At 41.2% G+C, this 23,455-nt stretch overlaps 2 long non-coding RNA genes across 2 annotated transcripts in view; one reads left to right on the top strand and one right to left on the bottom strand.

Annotated features, from left to right (window-relative positions):
• Positions 1-23,455, bottom strand: part of LOC121929765 — a 99,177-nt gene that overhangs the window by 28,553 nt on the left and 47,169 nt on the right. The window lies entirely within an intron of this gene.
• LOC121929764 lies at positions 1,930-22,041 on the top strand. The gene is made up of 5 exons (XR_006103734.1): positions 1,930-3,272; positions 3,391-3,482; positions 16,735-16,851; positions 19,567-19,732; positions 21,948-22,041. It is a non-coding gene; the product is annotated as an uncharacterized LOC121929764 (long non-coding RNA).

Below are 23,455 nucleotides of genomic sequence, written 5' to 3'. Positions count from 1 at the left end.
GGGTCAGTGAAGCCTGTGTGGGGAGTATATGTGTGTGAAAAATGGGCTTTGCCCCTGGCACAGTTACCCACTCCATCATTCATTTCATATGATTTATGTACATCTATATTACATATACTGCATCTTATTATGTACTCAATTGTATTTTTCTGATGTACTTTGAAGTCACCACTTTTTGTCCCTAGTTTTCACTCCTCCTTTACATTCTGATCTTCCCAGAAAGTTGAAATGTAGGACATTTTTCTGTGCCTTAAGACAACTGTACTATAAAACAGTATGAACTCTTGTCCTGACCCCAGTTGACAAGGCAACCTGCCCATGCAAAACAACTTAAGACTTTATCACACAAGAAAAATTGGAAGGTTGAAGTGGGGGCAATGCAAGGTCATTCAGGGCTTTAGAGACAACTTCACAGTTGCTTATCATATGATGCTGCATGCAATAAAGACAGAATCTAGGGGAATCAAGAAATGAGCAAATTTGCAAAACTACTATCCATTTTGCTTGCGAATTCACCCACTTCACGTCATGCCAGGGTAACTTGCTGTGCCAAAGAGGGAGAATGCTCTCTTCCCTTAAAGGGATACATACACACACACACACACACACACACACACACACACCTCTTTAGGCTTGTTCGCTGCTTTCCTCCTCTAATTAAGGGCACAGCTCATGGAGAATGCAGAGAGAAGACGTGTTGGAAGTCCTCCTGGACAGGAGGTAGAAGTGGAGGACATGTCCTGGAAAAGGAGGGCATCGGGGAGTATCAGCTCCCTGTGGAATCAGGCAGGCTTATGGACTCGGCCCCCTTCTTTCTTTCTCTCTTGTGTGTGTGTGTCATGATTTTATGGAGTTTGCAAAGGGGAGCCTCATCCTGTCTCCCTCTGACTCAGCTTTTGGGGCAAAAAGGATCCCCCTCCCTGTTTCCCCCCCTTCCCTGGGGCATGTGGGGGGGCACCTGTGGAAATGACAGTTTTGATCATGCTCAGAAAAGGTATTTCTATGCTGACAATGGGGATTGGTTTGTCTCCTTTTGATACCCAAATTTGAATCTGACCCTAAATAATGTGCCTTTAACCCCTTGTTGTGCTCTTGTGTGTGATAACCATATAGCAAATGGGCTTGCTTTCCTGGGATGGCACCACTTTTAACCATTTTTGGGATGGACACACATAGATCCCCGTGTGGAAAAGTCCTTAGAACAAGAAAGGTGGTGTTGCGTGATAAATAGGAAATACCCTGATGCCAGTTCCTTGCTTGACAGTTTTGGGGGCTGGGATTTGGTATGCCAGTCATCCTTCTGGTGCTACTTTAGAAACTGGCCTTTAAAAAAAGGAGAGGACATTGAATTATAACAGTGCAAGTCAGCTGACTGCTTTGTCACAGAGCTGCTGCCTTCTACATTATCGCAAGTGCCAGGGCTCTCACAGCTGCAGTTTTCTAGTCGCAGTGCGGCAAAGCAGACGCCTAGAACCGGGCACGGAGCAGCAGAGGTTTTATTTTCTTTTTTTATTACCTTAAAAAAGAGGGGAAAGTATCTGTTTAAAGATATTATATGTCTTTTTACTTTCCTTGCAGTACGGGGGAGCAGCATACCACTTGGATGTGCCTGTTGGCTTCTGACATTAGCAGCATCTCTGAACTGAAGCAGACACACTGCTTGCTTTTACCTAAATTGCCTCAGACGACGAACGATTGGTTTTCTGCCTTGTAGGTGAACAGGTGCTCCTGCCACAGCGATATGCACCTGCAAGGAACAGGACAAAGGAGGTGATACCTGTTACTGTCTGGGGCCTTTTCCCCCACATTTCCTTTCCTTCCCCCTCCTTTTTCTTCAGATGCTCTGCTGCTGAAGCTGTCTGAAGTGTCCCAGAGTAATATGCCAGTCCTGCTCCTATACGTAGCCACAGTTTCTCACATCGATTAGAGCAAAAGCTCAAACAGGAAAGCAGCCTCCCTGACCTAAATCAATACCAGCCCTTTTGGATGGATGCAGGGTAGCAGTCAACCAGCAGTGACACAACCAGCCATCAAGTGGAGAATCTCTGGGATTGCAATCTATTTCAGTATCAGCCTGTGAACACTCCACTTTTGTTACCCAAATGCTGCTGGTGGCTTTTCCCCCAAAAACATTTTGTTCCCATAAGCAGCAATTTGGGTCTCTTAAGTGTACATTTGTGTGGATTAGCCTGTCGCAAGAGTAGTGCTCGTCCGCGTCATGTTGGAAACAAGGGCACTGAAGTCTGCCTGCTTTTACAGTTGTTTCTTTCTGCGTGATGCTATGCAGCTAGAAGGGGTTATACTGACAACAAAGGAAGAAGCACAAAACACCACTATCTTCTGGGTTGTTCTTTCAGGGGGGAAAAAAGACAGAACTCTTCTTCAGTGCAATATGATCTTTTTGTCTTTTGCTCTTTCTTTTTGTCTTTGTCTTTTTAAAAAACACCTATTCAAAGATTCTGAGAGGCATCGCTGTGGATGTGGGCTTTTAAAAGGCTATAGGGGAAAAGACAGCTCATGGAGATCTGCGATTTGAGCCAAGGAACACATCTTTTGCATTCTTGCTGATTTGAAATACTCAGGGGTTTTCTCCCCCCGAAGAGGAAGCCCTAAGGGACAAGTTCAGTAACTAAAAAAGCGACCATAGATAAAAGAAATAAAAATGACAAGCGTAATGGAGGCTCAGCAGAAGAAACTGTCAGAGAAATCAGTGCTTGGATGGCAATCTTACCCAGTCTGAATAATTATGAATAATTCATAGAACAAAATTACTCTGCTTTCACCTTTTCCACTTAAAATGGCATGATGTGAATCGCTAATAAATTTACAAGATAAAATATGATGCCAATTTGAATTTGAAGAGCTTTTTGCAGCCAGATGCTACATTCTGCTTTTTTTATACCTTTCACAATTATCCTGTGAAAACCTCACTTCATCACGAAACACCATTACCGATGAAAATTACTGTGATTACAATGGCAACAATAGAATGCCATCAAACAATTTCTAATTTACCTAATTTACAAAGGATGACTGCACTGGTTTTCATGCCCAGGTCTCCTCGTCATGCCTGGCACCTTGGATCCATATCAGAAAGAAACGCAAGTGGCTTGGTAATGTGGATCGTGTTCAGCACCGTTAACTTCAAGAGCCCAGGAAAAAATGAGCAGTCTGTTAATCATGGTTATAGCCATATATGTTACAGGCTTGTTTTCCAGCATTCTTGATGGTTTTTGTTTAGCTCCTGGGCATAGGATGGCACTCTGTTACAGGTTCGTTTATTCCATAATGCTGAAGCACTTGAACTGCAGCAATTTTTCTACTGAACAATCTGAAACAATAAAGAAATAAGTATATTTTGTTAACTCCAAATATCTCCTTCCTTTGAAGGGTCATCTGCTTTGAAGTTGAAAAAGCTTTTCTCTGCCACTGACACTTAGTTCAGTCAGAAAATGGGTGCGGTTTCGAAAGCTGAATGATAAGTATGTACCTAGCTTAATGTTTGTTGTTGTTTTTAAAATCCTATTTAGCCTTGATTCTGTGTTTTTACAATTAGGCATGCTGTAAAATTTATGTGTTGATATAACAATTATTTTTAAAAGAACCAGGCTGCATTACAGTGTAAGATTCCATTATACTGGTCTGCTCAGTCGTTTTGATATAAAATCTCTAAATGACAACTAGCCATAAACATAAAAAAGACTTTGAATCTGAACAACAGATCTATGGGTTCCTGAAGTTAACATACAGTGAAATATTGTGAATGTTACTTTAGATTCAGATTGCTTTTTAATGCCCTGCAATAACGCAATAAGGACAGCTGCACTACATTAGGTTAAAATTTCCTCTTGCATAGAAAGTCCTATTAATTTCAGCTTATATTTTTATTGTTTTGTTATTGTTTTTCTTTTATTCCATCAGCAAGTTTATTGAACCCTGATAAGGTGCTTTGTTTTGTTTTTATAAAACTAAGGAAAATCTATAGTAGTTCTCAACTATGTGACTGTTTAATTAGGCACTGCCTCACTTGACATAGTGGGAAATGATCTGCTATGTGTTACATACCTGACTTGTATGACAAAAAGTGCATTGAGTAAAATACATCTTATGTACATTTTTGTAATATACTTTAAAACAAAATTCAGATGTGATTTTCATTTATATGGAACATGTGTTTATTGAAGGAATGATTTTCCACTGCATTTAGCTTTCTAATTCGTTTAACTGAATGTGTGACAAGAAGAGTGAGACTTGGACTCCAGTAATTCATACACTACAATCTGAGGATAATTTTTTTAGATGGTGTCTTATTTGACTCCATACTTCAGTCTACATCTACAAGCAGATCTGTGTGCTATAGCATACTGAAGGAAAAGCCAACTCTTGCCCTTTATGGTCAATGCTCGTGTAGTTATTGGTTATAGTGACAGCATTGAGAAAACAAAGGACAGGGGCTCCATAAACATTACCAATAGAGATACACCTAGGTTTAGTTGAACTACCACATGGCACACTCATATAGACAATAACTTGACATCATTACGTTCCCGGTGTAATCAGGACTGGTTTATCCATAAATTCAGTCTGACTCAAACGTATAACATTCTTTAAACGGCGGCTCTGCAAACTATGGTTTGAGCTGTAGTGTCTGACCAGCATGGAGCCATTTTCCTTGTAGAGTGGGGTAAAAACACTAGGTGCACTTGTGGTGCAGTCCTAATGCAAAGGCATGCTGGCTGTAGTGGGTTGGGATTAAATACAAGCAGGGACCCTAGAAGTGTTTTTAAGGTGTGGCCCCTCAAGACTGGCAAGCAGGTAATTATGAATTTTGCGTTCTTGTATGTACATTCGGCCCTCCTTACCCACAGATTTTTTTATCCATGGATTCAAGAATCCACAGCTTGAAAATATTCAGAAAAAGTATAAATTCCAAATAGCAAGCCTTGATTTTCCATTTTATGTAAGAAACACCGTTTTACTATGCCTCTGTATTTAATGGGACTTGAGCATCCACATATTTTGGTATCCATGGCAGAGGGTATGTGTGTCTGGAACCAACTCCCAGTGGATAACAAGGACCCACTGTATGTTCTTACAAACAAGTAAAAACATAGCATATAGTGAATAATATTAATCATACCACCAAGTAAATCAGTTAATAATCTGACTACAACAAAGACAATAGCAAAATAATAAATGAAATATTATAAAATGTTTAAAGCATAAAATTAATACATCAAGGAAAGGGGGGAATATATAAGATCCTAATAAGGGGATGCAAAGATGGCCATCCATTAGGACATTACTGAGTGATAGTTCCAGGAGGGAGGGAAACTACACAGGAATTTTGCTGATTCTGATCTTTGGTGTCTGTTTTAGAGGGCGGTCAAGCCCCAAAGCCTAGCATTAGGAGTGCTGAAGCCCCCCTGTCCTCTTGTTCTGGGGTCTATGGGTACAAGCCCTTTAGTAATAGCAGAAATGTTCTTCTGCTGGTTTCAAAGATCTTCCAATAACCAGCAGAAATGTTCTGCCTGCTAACTGCTTTAGGATCTACTAACAAAGAAGGAAGGCACAGACTGAGGGAGTAGCTGAGAAGTCATGGTGCTGGCACAAAACTGTCAGTCCTAAGTAATTTAGCAAGGATTGTTGTTGTGTGCATTTAAGTCATTCATGACTTACGGTGACCCTAAGTTTAACCTTTCATGGGGTTTTCTTGGCGAGATTTAGTCAGAAGAGGTTTACCACTGCCATCCTCTGGGGCTGAGGATATTCCTCATTAATTTCCAACATCCCTAAACTAGGTGACACTTGGATTCAACATAGCTTCAACTGGCCTAATGTCAACTCAGCTAGTCCTTGGCTATCTTGGCCAGTTAAATTTGCATTTTGTAACTAAGAAGACACAAGACTTGCTTGCTAGTTCCAGCTATTCCAGTTAGTGCAGTGGTTCCCAAATTTTGGTCCTCTAGATGTTTTGACTTCAACTCCCAGAATTTCTGACTGCTGGCTAAGCTGGCTAGAGCTTCTGTGACCTGAAGCCCAAAAACCTGGGGGACTAAATTTTGGGAATCACGGAGTTAGTGTAATCTTTCTTAAAGGGTTCTCTATTTAGTATTAGGAATCCATGAAGAGAAATATAAAAACTGCTTAGTAGTAGGATTCTTATTTCCACTGGCTGTGAAAGTATGAAAATAGTTCTCTCTATTATTAATCTAGTCAGATGCTGAATTCAAATCAAGGAGTAGATTGGATGGCTTTAAAGGAGGTGGGTAAATTCATGGAGATAAGGAACTTCCTGGCAGTAGGAGTTGTTTAATGGTGGAATAGATTGCCTAAAAGGTGGCAGACTTTCCTTTACTGGAATTCAAAAATATAGCCATGTTAGCTTGTAGAATCTGTATGTAGAGAAATCTTGTAACATCTTTAAGACTAAAGAAAGAAGTTGGCAGCATCAGCTTTCATAGATATAAGTCTACTTCCTCAGTAGACTTGGAGATGCTAGCATCTTTTTGGACATGGAAACATGAGATACATCTCCAAATGCATCTGAAGAAGGAGACTTAAGTCTACGAAAGCTCACGCTGCCAACTTCTTTCGTTAGTTAGTCTCAAAGGTGCTACAAGATCTCTTTACATACTGTTTACTTTGCTGGAGGTTTTTAAACAGAGGTTGGATACCCATGACTGAAGGACTCTTTATAAGTGGATTACTGTGCTTGCAATGGGTTGATGGCCCTTGGGATCTGTCCCCACTCTTGATTCCATAATGGGTATTAGTCAGAATGGCTATAACCAGTATCAGAAGAAGCATGCTTCTGTAGAGCAGCTTGTAGAACACAAGAACGAGAGTAAAGATGCACTTATGTCCTGCTATGGGGCTAGAAAACTGCTGCTCTTTTTATGAATTAGTTTATTAAAAAGTATCTTGTGTGTATATCTTCAAAATACAGGAAGATAAAATGATCAGTATTGATGCAGAATAATGGAATACAGCTAAGCTGGAAAAAAAAGATATAAAAAATCTTCTAGATGGTGTTACATTTCAGAATTTAATTTGATATAGAACAGGATGCATATACCAAATCTAAACATTCAAATTATGTATCTAAAATAACACTGAAGTCAAATACTTCCCTAGTATACTATCCTTTCAGACCATCCATCACATTAAGCATCAGAAGGTGCTGAAACAGCATTCTGTAAGAGCAGGGGTGAGCTGAAACTGCAGCCCACAAGCAACATGCAATTGCCAGGGGTATTTTGTGGTCACCCAGATACCCCAAAGCCCTGCATACTGAAAAAGGGGAAAGGGAAATCACTTACTAAACAAGCTCCTGGATGCGGAGCTTGAAGCTCCACACACCCCAATGTTTGAAAACATAAGGCGTAGGTGACTTCCTTTTCTTTTTTCCCCAGCCAATGATGACTGATTTTGAGGCAAACCCAACCCATAGGGCAGCCAAAGTAGTCAAAATTGGCTGGAATCTTGTTGGTTAGACCCAACTAAACTAGACCCATTCAATTAATTGCTGAATGTTATGTAAAGAAAGGAAATCCTATTAAGTCAATGGATATATTTTAGGTAGGGCCAGCAACAGAATTCATGTTATTGTTTCCTGTGCCCTCTTTGACTGTATACACTCAACAAAGCACAACAGCAACCTGAGGAGCACTTCCACAGAAGGTGGAATATCACAATGGTTATTGCATGAAAATAGTCAGGAAGCCACATGACACAGCTGTACCCCTTTCTGGCTTCTCAGTTATATTGGGATGTAAAAGTTATCCTGAATCCTATCTGAAATCAGCTGGATAATTCACTGTCCATTGGAATAGTCTTTCAGTTTGTCCTATAGAGAATGTAATCTGGAGTAGCCTACCAGATCTGGATTGTAAACTTTGTCCTGAAGTCATGATACATGGTGGTGATGGAGGGGACAATGTGACATACAATTGCATTTTTTATTTCATTCCATGTCCAAAAAGGGAACCTGCACATTTGAGAGAGATTCGTGGTAATGTGTGCTGGAGACTATGTATATGCTTTCGAGGAAGATGCATATGGCTCCATCTGTGACATATGGTAACGTGTTAGAAAACTGAAATGTGTGTTCAGTCTGCATCCATTTGTCACTTAATGTGATGCCATGGAAGCCCCCTAATGCTTGCTGTACTGGTACTTTGATGCTCTATAGTGGAATGTACTGGCCTGAATCTAGCTGGTATGTCCAACTAGAGTAGACTATCAAATCAATGGAACTTACTTATGTGTTGCTCTGCCGGGTTTGTTGGGATTGGCATTTGGATTTAGGCCACAGGCAGCCCCTCAGTAACCAAAACATTACATCAGGCTTGCAGAGTTTGCATTATTATTATTATTATTATTATTATTATTATTATTATTAACCTTTATTTATAAAGCGCTGTAAATTTACACAGCGCTATACATACAATCTTTTAATTAGGCGGTTCCCTGCCCTCAGGCTTACAATCTAAAAAGACACGACACAAAAGGAGAAGGGAGAGGTGGAGGGGAAGGGGATGAGGGCCAGCAGTTCTTCTTTACCTCCGAGGCCTGAACCAAGGCAGATGGACTGGAGGGAGGGCTTGGCTTCTTAATGGATGGGTAAACTTCTTCCAGGGAGGCCTGTTGGAGTTAGCCTGCCTCTCTAGTAGGATAATACATATCAAATACATAGCAATACAGGAAATGATTCAATAAAACAGGCAACAAAAGAACATCAAATAGCAAGTGACAGTTATGCAATGTCTGGGAACGCTTCTCTGAACAGGATGGTCTTCAACTCTTTCTTTACCACATGATCTCAAAACAGTTACTTTAAAATACATATGCTGTAAAGTATAAAAATAGTTTCCAAATGAATAGAAATAATAAATACAAATGTCATCAATATTAGCAGATGGAGAGGGTCTGGGTAAACAGCAGACGTGTAGCTGCAAAGGAAGAGCAGGACAAAATGAGGACATTGTCCCCTCAAAGAAGTCTCTCATCACAAATAAGATTTTCCTTCACTCTCCAAATCTCTAGCATTGCATGAACGTAAAAACTTTAGCTGAGCATTTAGAAATACAGTTTTGTTGTTGTTTGCCTTTAAGTGAGGGGTGGGACAGTTTCCAGCAGAATGCAAACACAGCAAATAGAAGAGTTTATCTTTTCATTGTATCACATTCTGATGACAGAAATTTGTAGACTGAAGGAAAATTTCATTTTTGGGGGACAGAATTCTTTTGAGGGGAACAAGTGCCTCACTTTGCTACAAATAAACACACATACACACACTCAGTTACATCACTGATGGACAGGTATGTTTCCATTGGATGCAAAAGCTGGACAGACTTTCTCAGGCCAGCCCAGAAGGATACCATGACTGATGATATCACTGGCCACAGAAAGACCAGCAGAACTAAGAGGTACACATTCCCCCTACCACAGGGAACCTGTGGCCCATAAGAGTTTGTTGCTCTCAATTTCTCTTCTGTTCCACCCATTGCAGCCAATACTCAGGGTTAATGGAAAGTGTAGTCCAGCAACATCTGAAAAACCTGACCACAAATTATCCACCTATTCCCTATCATGTATTAGGAACCAAGACAGTCTCCAAAATCTGACCATCTAACATCTCTGGAACTGAATTATCACTACTTGTGTGAGCATTTTACCCTCAAAAGGGGCATTAGAAGCTGGTCAATAATTAACCAGCTTCTCAGTTAGGGATATCATATTGAGAGATGTCAAGGCCCTCTGACAACGCTTCGGATATTTACTCTGTCGTCTGAATACACAGGGTCCGAAAAGTGACAAACCTGAAAGCAATGGAATAATAATAATAAGAAAGAAATAAAATAAATAATAATAATAATAATATAATAATAAATAATAATAATAATATTTCCCGCTCTCCCTGTGGATTGAGACAGGATTACATCAGTAAAAATAACAATACAATATAAATAATAAAAATATGAACAAATAAATTAGTATTGGATAATATTTATTCCATAAAAAGCTAGATCAAACTTGGATGTCTAAGGAATACTGTCATGCGGAAGTGAAGTCTTATCTCAGGAATCCTATAAAAGATCGGGTGGATAGGCTCACCGAAAAAGATCCACTTAAGTGCCTTTAAAGCATCTAAGGTGGTGATTAGACAGATCTCTTCCACAGTTGGGGTTGCGGCGGTAAACGATCTATGGGAAGTTGTTGTCAACCTTGTTTTGTGATGTCCAATAAATCTTTCCCTGGCATTCTGACAGTGTGTGGTGGATTGTGTAGGGAGAGCGTTAATTAAAGTACAGGAAAAAGATTCCACCTTGCCATTAGGAAAAATTCCGGATGGCAAGAGCTGTTTGACAGTTGAAATGCTCCCTTGGAGAGTGGGCGTCTCCTTCTTTGGAGGTTTTCTACAGAAGCTGGAGGACCATCTGTTGAGAGTGCTTTGATTGGTATTCCTACATGGCAGGGGATGGACTGGGTGGCCCTTGGGGCTTTTCCAGCTCTGTGATTCTATTATTCTATCCATGGCAGAAGGATTAGGGATGACAAAGACGCAAAGGAAAATATTTAATATCAGAATATTGGCTACTAATTGAAGTGCAAGAGAAGGCATTTCCCTTCTCACTCAATTAGTTTATGATGTGTAAAACTCTTGAAAATAATTCATAGGTGTACAATTGTACCTGTGTGGCAATGAAGGAGATAAGGAGATATTATTTCCCCAAATTCTCAAATTATTTACTGCAAATGTCAAAGACAGATGCACCACCAACTAGCATACGAAACATGGAGACATATCCAGATTTCTAAGATTACTCCTATTGAAAGCTGGCGGCTGGTCTTGTCACTTTGTACTATTCCAGAGAAAAGCCTCGATCTGGTGGAATATCAAGTTTCAGGAGCATGATCTGAGTTCTGAAATTACTTAATAGTAATAGGCTTGATTGCAGTACAGTAATACCTACCCTTTTTATTAAACTTGATTATAACAAATATGCAGCCACCATTCTGTCAGTTTGCTTTAAGAGCAATTTAGCTTATAACATATTAAATTATAAAGTAAACGGGAATCAACAATGACTTAATAGGATTCTGTGAGCATAATATTAAATAGGCAAGGTCCCATTGAGCTTGATGAGAATTACTCTAGTACTGGGGTTAATAAATTTAATCCTAAATTAAATGGCATAGTTTATAATATCATATAATTAGATTTATTTTTAGGAGAATTTAAAATCATACTCAACATTGGAGTTAAACTGTGATGTGTATATCACAATATTAAAATGCATACATGGCTTGCATTGTGTTTCATGGCATATGCAAATATAAGTCCGTTGTTCACGTGTGGTACTGTCTGTTTTCCTTTTTCCTTTCCTATATGGAGGCTGATATTTCCCTCCTCTCTGTGCAACCAAGTCCATCTAAGCTTAAGGCTGAGCTGCTGTACACACAAATACACAGTGTTGTTTCATGGATGGTGGAAAATGGAAAAAATCAAGGAAGCATTTTGGCTAGCCCATATTGATGTGAAATGATTATCGTCCATTGACATCTCTGGGGAACCCCAGCATACCTTAGAGGATGATGGAATTAATTTTATGTCGGACTACAGATATCTCTGATTCCCATTCCACATTTTCCACCACCAACATGGAATGGTTTTGGGAGGGCTGCAGCAACGCCGTGGTAAGTCTGAGTGTTATTCTGCATGCAAAACTACTGCCACTATGCTGTGCCATCCAGGATAGCCTCAGGTCTTTAATATTGTTTTAGAGCGGATGGGAAAAGGGAAAAAGGCAGAGAGACCTGGTGAACAACGCTTTGAATGCTATGTTTTGAATAATTTTATGTCTCTCAATTTTCCCATGGAACATTTCTCAGGCTACAGATGAAGAATATTCTTAGAATAATTCCACTCTGTGTCCATAAAAGATTTCTTCCATGATTCTAAGGCAGGGTTCCCAACCTTTTGACTCATGGAGCCCTTATTTCTATGGTGAAGCCCCTAAGAGGCCTACCCTATTGTTACAAATTAATGGTTTGGATTACAGTCACCCTCCGTTTTTGTGGGGGATCTTTCTGACCCCCACCCACAAAATGAAATTCACCTTATATCAAGCTCATTGGCTTGAATGCATGGCCCATTTTGTCCCCCTCCCCTTTGCCACCCACAAACGGCAAAGGATGCAGACTTCAGGTCCGGAAAATGGAGGGGCGACTGTATAATATAGATATAATCTTATTCTTTAAATTCATTCAGTTTTATTTCTTTAACTTTCCTGGAGCAGCTGTGGAGCACCTAGAAAGTGCACACAGAGCCCTAAGGGTTCCTCAGAGCACAGGTTGGGCATCACATGTTCTAAGATATCTTTAACTTAAGTATAAGTTTTTCATCTAAACCTTGACCTTGATCGTCAAAAGATATGTGGTCTTTAGAAAGTGAGTCTTTGGTTCACTGCAGTTTCTCATTGGATGGACATGAGATGTCCCTAGCAATTTAGTGAGTAAGGAAGCCCCTGATCACCTCTTTATTTATATTAAATATTCATATCCCATCACATCTTAAGACAGCTTACAACCATACTTAAAATCATAACATCCCCCTAAATATAAAACACATATCACCCTCCGCCAAACAAATGTATAAAACATCACACAATTATGTATAAAGTTCAGCAGAAAGGTGGTTAATATCCCATTCCAAAAGCCAACTGGAACAAACATGTCTTGAACCACAAGGCGTGTTCCCCAGTTCTCAGGCCATCACCACACAAAAGATCTCCCTCCATCAAGTTAGTGTTGAACTCATACAGTGATAGAACAGGGAACAGGGAAAACAGAAAATCTTAATGGCAGAAGCAAATGCCGTATTATTTCCTGGCCACTTTAATCCACATTCTAGATTGCTAACAGATCCCAGCCCTACCCAGGCCCATTGATTCATTTCAGGTCTGCTTTCCATCCTATCTCATTTTTGAACATAGCAGATTGCATAAGGCCATACTAGAGTTGTGATTAGATTGGCATATGACGATGTTTGCATGTAAGGTGTAATTCACATAATATAGGATCACGCAGAGGAATCATAAATGAAGAAACTAAAATGATATATTTAACAGATGAATGTTAAATATAAGGTACGTTTAAACTGATAAAGATCATTTTAATTGGGTGGTGGAAAAGCATTGGATAATATTATCACAGAAGATAATAAGAAGATGAATAAATAATTAATAAGGAAACTGTGTATTTAGTAGCCTGGCTTTTCCTAGTGTGCAGAGAAAAGAAAGACAGGTAAAATAACAACAACAACAACAACCAGTGGAGGATCAGGAAAGCCTCATTCACTTGTTGAAAATACCCTAAGACTTGTTGACCAAGTAGTATGAAATCAAATTAAGAGGTGGTTTCAGGTCCATCAACTACCAGGCATCCTGGCACTCTTGAACACATCACTGCTGCCCAAATATATTAGTAACACCCCAGGAGAGTCCACCAACATAAAAGGTGGCTCGAGCGAAGCATTTTGTCAATGAATTCGTAAACGATATGACTCCAGCTTTGTAAAAAAAAAGAAGAAAAGAAACATTGGGCTCAAATGTGGGCCCATACATACTGGCCTTTCAGGCGCCCTCACACGTGCGAGGGCTGCCTGGGGAGCCGGAGCGCCCACACGCCCCACAACCTTGCACATGATGAGGGCGTAACAAGTGGCAGCGCCCGTGTAGCGTGGCACGGCCACGTAGACATAAGTGCCAGCGCGGCATCCACACAGTGTTGCGCAGCACTTACGTAACAAGTGCACCAGTGGGGCACTTGATGCGGCCACTGTGGCGTTCCCACCCCCCCCACCCGCTTTTGCGAGTTCTTTTTCCACCTGTGGGAAGCCACGCCGTTTGGCAGCTGAGGCTTCCCGCCAGCGGCAAAACAGGTTCCGGCAGGCTGCCCTTTGGGGTGGCTCTACCATGACCAGACAGGCCAAAATAAGCTCGGCTGTCCACTTTGGAGGTATGCTGTTAAATGGTGCACATGGTCCTAAAGGCCAGACTCTGCCAAAGCCAGTGTTCCCTCCTAAGGAACTGGGAGACAGCGTGGGCACTAGCGTGCTGGGCCAACTCTTTAGTGACAGTGGGAGGGTGGCACCTAATTTTGTAAACAGCAGTACTCCTGAGGAACGCTGAAAAAGCTGAGCTGTAGGATTGAGGGCCCAAGGCGGGGGGTTAAAAACGTCAGCTTTGCGGCAGCATCCGCCGGATGATAATAGTAGCGCAGGAAGGACCGCAGCAAGCCATGAATTTTGGGGCTGTGCGACGCGGAATAGCACCGGCGACGGAGTCAAGTGAAGTGTGTTTGAGTTGTGTGGAGGATAAATAAAAGACGTCCAATATATCTGGGAGCGAATACTTCTGCGGCGCGGTCTATGGACGGGCGCGAGGGGCGCCGGGCGCAGGACGAGCGCTGGCACGAGTAAGAGGCGCAAGGTCTGACGCGTCGGAAACGCGGGTGCGTCACAAGACGCAAAGAGTGAGCGGCGCCTAATGAGTAGGAAGAAAGGGCGCCGACATCTTTGACGGATTGCATATGACGGAGTAAGGAGGTTGAGGAGGTGGTGCGGAGCAAACCGCCCCTTCCTTAACCAAGTGACAGTAGTCAATACTTAGATATTTTTATGTGTCGGGGAATATGTAAACGCCGGCGTAATGTTGGTGACCCATAAGTCACATGCAGGAATGTACAGTTAAATAGTGAGAATTAAAAAAGGAGAATCGAGTGAAATAGAATGCTTAAGAAGGATTAATGACTGGGGATGGGAAAGGCGTGGGAACATGAGACCTCATTAAAAGCGATGAGATTTCCCAATTTGACTAGAGGCACACTACCACAGCAGCACAGACATTTGTTTATTTGTCTTCAACTTACAACTGAACACCTTGCTTTCTGACCAGGCTTTCTGAACCCTTGTATGGCATCTCTTCCTTATTAGTGGAACTTAAGAACCAAGGTCATCTTTTTTTTGTCCAACTGCATTATGGGAACCTAGCTTCACTAGATATGACTGCCTCAATTCTCTGTATTGTTTGTTTCTTTGGCTGGCAATGTCCAGAAGAGAAAGCAGACTGCACATTTTAAACTTCCCTGTCTTTACACAAATACCTTTTGTGTAAACAAATATCTTTAAACTCTGATTCTAAAATGCAGGGCATGAACTACAGTAGATACATTATTATTATTATATTATTATATTATTATATTGGCAAAACATAACAAATTTCCCATGACACCCATCCAGAGATTGTTGGACCATAACCATGGTGGTGCAGCAGTTAAAATGTTGGCATGTGGCCTCTTACAGCCACAAGGTTGTGAGTTTGATCGCAGGGCTCCAGGTTCGACATAGGTTTGCATCCTTCGTAGGATTCTAAAATGATATTCAGCTTGTTGGGGCAATGGTTTACATGTTGTAAACTGCTGAGGAAGTGCTTAAATGCACTAATATGCAGTATAGAAATGTACGGCTATTGCTATTGCTATTCTAATTCTGGCCATTCTTTAACACTGTTAATTTTGTTTAAATTGGCTATTAAATAGTAAACATTTGATAGAACTCTCCAGTATTAACTGAAAGTTGATACTTGACTGAAAGTTGTTGTTGTTACTACGCTTCTGTTATTATAGAATTATAGCCGAATGAATTGGTCCTACCATCTCTACTCTAAAACAAAGCTGATGGTGGTAGATTTTTTGTCCAAATTAGGTATATTTAGAATGGCAACCATACATCGTGTTATTTTCAAATATCCAACTTTTTAAAATAGAACTCATTTAGTATGTTTTCATGAGAAACGATGTGAATATGATGATGGTTACATTTATTTATACCAGCCTTTCCCCCAGTCTGTATTTAAGAGGTTATGGGACATAGAGAAGAGCCTCCCATCCTCTCAAAACATAGGCAGCTCAATAGGGAGACAGGGTCCCATTCAGATAAAATAAATAAATAATAATAGGATTTTTATTTATATGCCACCCAGTCACTGGGAATCTGGGCGGCTTACAACAGAGGGGATAATAGATGGTCCCTGCCCTCAGGCTTACAATCTAAAAAGACATGACACAAAAGGAGAAGGGAATGATGGGAGAGAGGGGAACAGGACCACATTCTGCTCTCCCTCTGAGGCCTGGACCAGGCAGATGGACTGGAGGGAGGGCTCTTCTCTCTTCAGATAACCGGAACATGTGTTGTATAAGGCTTCTAGTCATAACCAGCCCTTTGAATGTGTTTCTGGAAACACACCAGAAGCTGTGGGGCTGTTAATAAGCAACTTGTGCTTTTTGTAGCTAGATCCTGTTAACAATCTGGCTGCAGCACTTTGCACCAGCTGATGTTTCCAAACTCTTTTCAAAGGAAGGCCCATTGTTACACACATTAAAGTAAACCAAACGGGTTAAATATTGATGACAGTGAAAGGCTGGTGTAGACCTAACACCAGTTTCCTTGTGACAGCTTTTAGACTATCAAGGGCTAGCAACAGACTTGCAAGGTCCTAGAGTACTTCCAATCTCTTCACAGTTATATCTGTGTGTGCTTCACATAACTACTTTGGCCAAGATCCAAACTGAGGAAAGAAATCCTATCAGAAGCCTGTGGAAGAGGGGACTTCTCTCCCTTTGATGCATTTGCAACAAAACAATTCTTCTCTCTTTCCCCCCCTCTAGCCTTCCACACCACCAAAATCTCTGCTCAAAAGACTTTCCCAGTCAGCCCCTTCCAGTAGATTGAAATATGGTTGTGGGAGAGCCCATAGACTCTTGCAGGATATGATCTCTGTCCATGTAAGTACCCGATTGGATTCTGGCCTTTCTAATACTTATTACTGATGTGAGATGTCAACTTAATGTGGGATAGGTGGTTGTTTATTTTTATTTTATTTATAGCATCATTTTGGGGGCAGCAATCAAAGGAGAACAAAGCAGCAACTGTGGAATTTAAAAAGTCAATCATTCCTTCACAAGCCTCTGTGTAATAGAATGGACTTTTACAAGGGGGGGAAACAGTGATGCATTCAAGCTTCTTAGAATCAATTTCATACTAAAGTTGCTTTTTTTGGAACACTGGCATATTAGGGTCTGTCTGAGCCAGAGCAATTTATATCTTTTGTTCCTTGTTGTCTCTCATTTGTTTCTATATTTGTCTTTGTGCATTTACAGTAAGCACAGAGAAGGAAGAATCAATCTACTATGCTGTGCATGGTTACTTGGAAGTATAAGCTACTAATTGAAACAGGGCTTCATCCCAGATAGAGCTTGGAAAATTATCTTAAACAGGAATTAATATATTGACATGCAAACCTATCTGTAACTGAGGCCATGGTAGAATAATGCACTGGGAGGGGACCCATTGCTCAATTCTGGATGGCTTCAGAATGTTAGTACATTCATAATCCTTAAAACTAAATTTTCAAGATGTACTCCCAGGTTACAGGAGTGTACAGATTTACAGCCCAAATCTCAAATATTCAGTATCAGCTGACAAGGTTGGCTACCATGTAGGTAGGCCAAGCTCCTATAAAATATAGGCCTGTTACAGACTGCCAAAATAAAGCTGCTTCGGGTCTCTTTGGAGGTGTGCTATTTAAATGATGCATGGGTCCTAAGAGTCCGGAGGTCGCGCCAAAGCCACACTCCATTCCTAAGCACTGGAGTGCAGCTTTGGTGCAGCTTCCAGATTCTTAGGATGCATGCATCATTGAACAGCATACCTCCAAAGAGACCCGAAGCAGCTTTATTTTGGCAGTCTGTAACAGGCCATAGTAAATTTTATTCACAGGTAGGTGCAGGATATGAGGCCTTGTACCTTTGAGGTATACTGCAGTAAAGCTCTTTAATAACAACATATTCAGGGACAGATAAGGTCACGATGATTACACCAGCTGCTTGTGCCCCAGGAGGTATTACACAGACAGAAGCTTCTGTAGACAAAGCTATAATTTAAAACAAGGAGAGAGAAAGAGAGAGAGAGAAAATCCCAGCTCTTGGGGCATGATATTGCTGAACAGTTTCCTTGGTTTCCAACCAAAGTACCACATTTTATTCCTCAAAGAAATTACCTTTGACATGCTTGAAGTTTACTTCACATGATAAATAACAGAGCTATGAACTTCTGAATATATGGAACAGGTTGTTTTTCTTTTAAGGTTTAAACCTACAGAAGTAGAATTTATAACAGAGCTACTTTTGGATTCCAGCCACTGAGTAACTTAAGGCCATTTCCTATGTTAAAGGTTTTATTTAAAGGTGTGTTCTCACAGATCACTCCTGAGACAAAGAAACCAGAAACCTGCCAAAAAGAGTTAGATATTTCAAAAATCAGTTAGATATTTCAAGGATCTAAATATGGGAGTCTTACAACTGCTTTGATTTAATGTTCTAGGGCATCCAAAACGTGTTCCTTTGCATATACACTCAGTGAAGAGCACTCTTATTTCTTAAAACTTCCAGAAGAATCCAAGGACTAGTCTTATTCACAGCTTAGGAGTTATCTGTAACTAGTTACTGAACATTAATGTATTTTACCCATAAAGATAACATGAATACATTAACAATTGGGTTTAGATGTTGCAGTTATTCCCATGTCTGGTGGGAATAGTGGTGTTGCAGGAGGAAGTGCCTCCCCAACCAATGTGTATTTACTGTACCTTCTGTACAGTCTCTTTGTGTACAGAACACCTGAATAGGACTGCATTCCCCAGCAGGGGTATCAACATTTCCTGTGTACCAAACACCAAATGCTAACAGCCGTATAACTGGCACAGAGAAGGGCAGGAGCATAGCAGCCATATTGTTTTCCCTTTGCTTTGTTTTAGGTGGCTGGATGGCTGGCTACATCTTGAAAAGCAACTGTTTGTCATTCTCTCAAAGTGAATTAAGTGTGTGAGTGGTTTTGTAAGAATTCTGTAGTCTGATTTTAGATGTGTGGCCTCTGCTCAGTTGTTCTGGCAGCTGTCACATTTCTTTATTTCTTGAAATTTCATTTTGTCTTTCCTTTTGTCTGGCACACTGCCCTTTGGTTTGTGTGTTTGTGTTATGAATGGTATTATTACAAGGGCAATAACCAGGTGCCTCAGCAGGCATTTTTTCATTATACTCCCATTGTTTATACATATTCACATTTTAAGGCACCATTTTACATTGAAGTATCTGTTTCTTTCAGTTTTTGCAAGATATTCTACCCCATTGTGTTACTATTTTTTATTAAAGTTTCAGAGAGAAGTGAGTTGGATAGTCTTTAGAAAGGATTACAAAACTCTGCTTAGCCTAAGGGCAGACCAAGGTAATGTCTGAACTGAGTTTGAGTTAATAGCTGAGGTGTTTAGCAGACTTTTCAATGGCATAAAAATGATTGAGAAATGTGACCTCTCAAGTAGATTTTGGGTGGAAATAAAGCATTGTCTGGGGGAAAAAAATTTGGGAATCCCTACCAAGCACTTCAGCTTGGTATAGGAAACACACCATTTAATGTAGTAATGCTAACAGTTGGGTTTTTATTAGCCTCCAGTCTTCCAGGAAACCCTAGAGGAGGAAAGAAGGGGAAAGTCCAAACCCAGACTTGAAAGCCAACGGCAAATACCATCCAGAAGAGTCAGAGTTTTGATGAGCTCTTGCAACTCTAGCAGAGAGATGCCTAAACATGGTTTCAGTAAGAACTACTTGAAAGGTATGAACATACACAAAACACAACTTGGACCCCCCCCTTTTTTTTGGGGGGGGAATGCAAAATTGCAGGTTTTTGCCACTCAGATCAATGTCATGACAAGGCAAAAGTTTAAAGCCTACTATATCTATACACCAAAGCCCCAATCAAAATAGAGAGGGGCACACTGGCATTTTGTGAAGAAAAACAGTGCACACTTAAGGGCAGAACTATATAGCTAAAGTCATGTGTTATTTGGCTCTAAACCCTGGTCTAAGGTAAGCTCTGCTTATAGCTTTTATGTTCAGCGTACTATCTTGAGAAAGAATCATAAAGTTGGAAAGAGGCTTATGGGCCATTGAGTCCAACCCTCCACTCAGTGCAAGATCTCCAGAGGCAGGTACTGTAACTGTCCAGCCTCTTTTTGAATGTGTCAGGAGGAGGAGATCCCACCACTTCACTAGGCTGTTGCTTCCATTGCCAAACCACTCTTACTGTCAAGAAATTCCTTCTAATGTTCAAGTGAAATATACTCTCCTATAACTTCAAACAATTAAACCTCTGGAGAAGCAGACAACAGGCTTCCTCTCTCCTCTCTGTGACAGCTCCTGATGTATTTAATGAGTGCAAACATATCACCCCACAACCTTCTTCTCAATAAGCTGAACATGCCCAGCTCCTTCACCTTTCTTCATATATTTTGTTCTCGATATGACTTATCATCCACATTGCCCTTCTCTGAACCTACTCTATATCCTTATTATAATTAGGCACCCAGAACTAAATGTAGTACTCCAGATGAGTCCTGACCAGCACAACGGAACTATTACTTTCTTTAACTTGGAAATTATGCTTCTATTAATATGGGCTAAAATAGTATTTGCCTTCTTTGCTGCAGCATCACATTGGTGGTTCATGGTCAACTTATAATCAACAATAATACCAAGGTCCTTTTTTTCAGACAGTACTGCTGAACTATGTATCCTACATCCTGCACTTGTACATTTGGTTTTGTGGTCTAAATGCAGAATTTTGCATTTGCCTCTGTCAGACTTCATTTATTATTTTCTGCTCAATTTTCTAGTTTATCTTGGTCCTTTTGAATGATTTTCCTATTTTCTAGTGAGTTAGCCACACCTCTTAATTTTTTTTTTATCATCTGCAAAGTTGATAAGGATTTCCTTCATCCTTCTCACCTACATTGTTGAAGAGTAATGGCTCTAGGACAGAATCCTAAAACACTCCGTTTGAGACCACCTTCCAGTCTGAAGTGCAGCCATTGATGATGACTCTCTGAGCATGATTTTCCAACCCATTATGGAGCCATCTGACAGTTTCCCCATCTATTCCACCAGTTTGCTAATCAAAATATCATGGGAGATCTTATCAAATGCTTTGTTAAAATCCAGATAAATGACGTCCACACCATTCCCACTATCTACTAAACTAGTGACCCGATTGAAAAAAATGTAAGGTTAATTTGGCAAGGTTTTTCTTGACAAATCCATGCTGGCTTCTATTGATCATCAAGCAGTCAGACTGCTGTATAATCTGTTATAATATTTTCCCAGGTATTGAAGTCAGGCTGAGTGGTCTATAGTTTCCTAGATTTTTGGGGGGGTGGGGGTTAAAGAGAGGGACAATGTTTCAAACATTGTATCTCAGACACCACCAAAAACCTTTTGAGTTGTTCTTATATTCCACACTTTTCCCCAATAACTGAACTATAACTCAGTTTTCTTAGAGTGATTTTCTTAATAAAAGCAACTTGAATGGTACATATACTATCTCAAATATTTTTCAGTACAAAGAGTCGGGTGTAGCATCCACACACCCAACTCTGCCCCCTGAGGGTGTCCTGACACTGTGCGTTGCACTACACTGCATGTGGCATCATGGTGCACCTGTGGTGCTGTGTCCATACAACGCAGGACCAAAGGAGCATCATATAGCCGCACCACCTCAGCTATGGCACCCTTTTGAGGGCACAAAAAGGAGGCGCTTTTTGCGGCTCCTTTTTGCGCCCTCAAAAGGCTGGATCAGGGCCACATTGTGAGGTTGCTGCAGCCCCAATCTGGCTAGAAAAGGGGTGGCAGCCTGCCACCCCTTTGGGGTGGTCTCTCAAGCCCCTTACAAAGGCTTTCAGTTATCTTTTTTATTTCCTTATCATTGCCACTAGCTGATTCATTTATCTCTTCATTTTAAAGATTTTTGTCTAATCGTGATCTCTCCTTTTCAGCTCTTCTGTCTAGAAAACTGAGAAGCATCTGAAAAAGCCAATGTGACTGCACAACAAACTCAAGGAAGAAGTGAAAAGAAAAAGGAGGAACAGGGGAAAGGACAGGTTGCTTACCTGTAACAGTATTTCTTCGAGTGGTCATCTGCGAATACATACAAATGGGTTTCACTGCGCCTGCGCAGTGCTGCTCGGAACCTACTGGAATCACTGGGCAGAGTTAACTCTGCAACATATTGAAACTTTTTGGCAGTAACTCCGCCCACCCGTTATAAGGCCCCTGCCTTCCCGCTCTTTCCCCAGTTCCGCAATTTTTCCGCCAAGCAGGCGATGGAAAGAGCCAATGAGAGCAGGACACTGAGGGGACGGACGGGTGGGATTTGTATGTATTCGCAGATGACCACTCGAAGAAATACTGTTACAGGTAAGCAACCTGTCCTTCTTCTTCGTGGTCTCTGCGAATCATACAAATGGGTTTAGACTGACAAGCTAAGGTATGCGGCGGAGGGAGTGTCCTGAGACCAAAGCTATGGTGAACCAAGGGTATATTTATTACAATAAAAACACCTTGAACCATAAAAGAGTCAGTCTTTTGTTCATGCACAGATCAAATAGCAATAACGTTGCTAAACCTGAGGAGGGAACAGAGGTCATGCAAGACCGATCCCCTAGAACTTGTGCAAACCAACATTCAACAAATGTAAACAGTGTCCACTGTATAACACAAACATCAGTAGTGCAATCAATGCAACCCTGAAACCAACACAGCCCTCCCGAAAGCTGCGTCTCGGATGGCCCTGGTGTCCAACCTATAATGCTTGATAAAAGTTAAAGGTTGGGACCAGACGGCAGCCTTGCAGACATCCTCCAAAGGGATCCCCGACAGGAATGCAGAGGATGCTGCCATTGACCTTGTGGAATGGGACCGAACCCTGCCAGGGAGAGGCTTGCCTAACAGTTCATAGCAGAGGTGGATGGTACCAGCCACCCATTTGGACAGCCTCTGCGCAGACACAGGCAACCCTTTCTTCGGTTCCGAGTAGCATTGGAAAAGTCTCTCGGACCGACTGGAGGCAGCAGTTCTGTCCAGGTAGAATGCCAGTGCTCTCCTGACATCAAGAGAGTGTAGGCGTCGCTCCTCATCCGACGTCAGGTTGGATGCTAGAGTGGGCAACACAATGTCCTGGCACATGTGGAAAGCAGACACAACCTTCGGCAAGAAGGTAATGTCCGTACGGAGGACCACCTTGTCCTTGTGGAACCTCAGGAATGGCTGGTCTCTCCGTAAAGCACAGAGTTCGCCCGCATGGCGGGCAGAGGTGATGGCCACAAGAAAAGCGGTTTTCCAAGTCAATAGTCTCAAGTCCGCTGTGGCCATCGGTTCAAAGGGTTTGGATTGGAGGGCGGACAGTACCGACTCCAAACTCCAAGCCGGCGTTGGTACCGACACCGGAGGATAAAGGTTGGCACAACCCTTCAGGAACCCCTTCACCAAGGGGTCTTTGAAGAAA

This window comes from Sceloporus undulatus, chromosome 4 (genome assembly GCF_019175285.1).
Source record: "Sceloporus undulatus isolate JIND9_A2432 ecotype Alabama chromosome 4, SceUnd_v1.1, whole genome shotgun sequence".
Classification (NCBI taxonomy): Eukaryota; Metazoa; Chordata; class Lepidosauria; order Squamata; family Phrynosomatidae; genus Sceloporus; species Sceloporus undulatus.
This window is presented reverse-complemented; position numbering and strand designations above follow the sequence as displayed.